The sequence below is a fragment of the Pygoscelis adeliae genome, unplaced genomic scaffold (assembly GCF_000699105.1).
Source record: "Pygoscelis adeliae isolate BGI_AS28 unplaced genomic scaffold, ASM69910v1 Scaffold467, whole genome shotgun sequence".
Lineage (NCBI taxonomy): Eukaryota > Metazoa > Chordata > Aves > Sphenisciformes > Spheniscidae > Pygoscelis > Pygoscelis adeliae.
In genome coordinates, this window is record NW_008825253.1 from 951,257 (window position 1) to 953,503 (window position 2,247).

Below are 2,247 nucleotides of genomic sequence, written 5' to 3' on the forward strand. Positions count from 1 at the left end.
GTGAAATGAAAGAAGGGGGAAAAACATCCCACGACTGAGGAATGTCAAACTGTCACAACGGCATCAACCGTTTCCTCAGCAAGTCTGAGACTCGGCGTGTGCAGGATCGCCGTGTCTGGGAAAAAAAATAATCTGTCAGAGTAAATGGTTCCATCTTCAGAAAAGAGCTTGGAAGAGGTGCTTGGCACAGAGGCTTTAAATTGTTTTCTGCTGTTTCTAAATCCAGGCTCTCAGAAGAGATCAAAAGGCAACCCACCTTCCCTCGAGAGCATCCCACCCCAACAGCCATGTCATGGTTTTGCAGCCTTTGACAGAGGAATCTGCCTCTTCACAATCTCTCCGTCTCAGACACACCAATTAGTTTCCACTCCACGAGTGCTTCGGTTGTAGGCTGTGCAGCATCTCCCCCGTGCTGGGATCAGAGCTGGAGCCCCAACATCACTGCAAGTGACAGCCCAAGTCAGAATTCGACCTGTCTCAAATCTGGCCCAGGTTTCTGGCTTTGGGTCCCTTGGCTGTTACTCAACCAAAACAAACAGCAGAAATCACCGTTACCTGATCACAATCATGCTGAAGTTGCATAACGAGCAGGTAAACTTTTCCTTTTTTGCACCTCCTCCATTACAAAGGACAGAGCCATCCTCCTACCCTGTTCCTTACAGCTCTGGTACCCAAATCCTTTCCTCTGAGGCTACCTCTCTCAAAAAGGTTTCCTCACTCTGGACTGTGGAAGCACTTTGGGGTCTCCTCCCCGCTTCTGCCACTCCCAGGTGTTCCCACTCCCCTTTCCTCTTTCGAAAAGGGCCAAATCCAGTTCTTCTCCCTATTTTCTGTTATCTCGCTTTCACTCACCAGCCTGCTACCTCAGCTTCATCCTCTGGCTTACAAATGCTCACTCTCCCTTTCTCCCTGCAGCCCGTAGGTTTCAATCATTTTCACGCTGTAACTCACCTGACCCCGAATGGGATGGATACCTGCTCCTCACCTCTTCCTGCTCTCATTGTCCCGAATCAGGTCTCCCACTCACCAGAAGGTCCCATATGTTTGACTCGCTCTTCGCCCCCTTCTGCCTCATCACCCCCTTACCAACTCCCACCCCTCCAGCCACTGCCTCTCCCTTCCCACCTCCCCACCGAACACCCTACAGGACAGCATTTGGTCCCGGATGGGGCATATTTATAACCCCAAATCCGCAATCAGAAAGCAGCGGCCTCCACCGAACGCACAGCGGAGAACACTAATCAGTTTTTCATAAGGAAACTGCAAACTGAGCTACGGGAAAGTCAGCAGTCTGGATTTACACACGGGGGAATATCAGAATCGCTTTCATTTTGACTGAAAGAGTCATAACCCCGCATTTCACCGAGAGCTGAAACCAAACTAGAAACAGAGCACGTGTCAAAACCATACAAAACTACAACTTCTGCATGGTTTTGATGCAAAATAATCTAAGCAGGCTGGCAGCCTACAAATCCTAACGATTTTGTGGACAAATCTGGGGCAAGTTTAGAATTTGTAACATAGTGTGTTACATGTCAGTTTAGGTTTCACTGTGAATATTTTTTAAGTGGAGCACTAGTGGGCTCCGAGCACGGCTCTCAGCGTTCCTTGCCAAAGCAAGAGCCAAACGAGCACAGCCGAGGTTGGAAACCGAATTCACCGTTAACCATTTTAAGGTCATGTCAATTCTAGGTCTTGACTGGTAATGTTGGCACCCAAGGATGTTGTGTTTCTCCGGTCCTACATAAGGTGCTTCTGTGTAAGACAAGGAGTTTCTCTCTTGCACAGTTCGCTCACAACATCTACCTTGAAGAAAAAGGACTACCAGCTCCGACTGGCTCTGCTGACAGGTACCAGCCTCGGGGTGTGAGCAAACTCTCCTTCCAGCTCCACCAACACGGGAGCCCCAACATCACCCAGTGCTATCCCAGCCGTCAGCTGCAGGCTCCCCGTCCCACCAGCAAAGCAAGAGTTGAAAACAAGAGGCTCTTCCCATTTCACATCTCAGCCGTCCCCTCAAGCTTTGCGTATGCAAACACGTACCCCCAACACCCAAAATTAAGCAGTACTTTGGTAAAAGGCAGGCAGGGCTCCTCAGCGCAATTGCTGCATCCCTGCCGTGACAGGATGGGGCCCGGACCCAGGAGCTGGGGCAAAGCACCCTGCAGCCCCCCGTTCTGCAAACAGAAATTCACCACCGAGTACGGAAGACGGTCACGGGCCTCCCCTCCCACCACGGTGGGACCT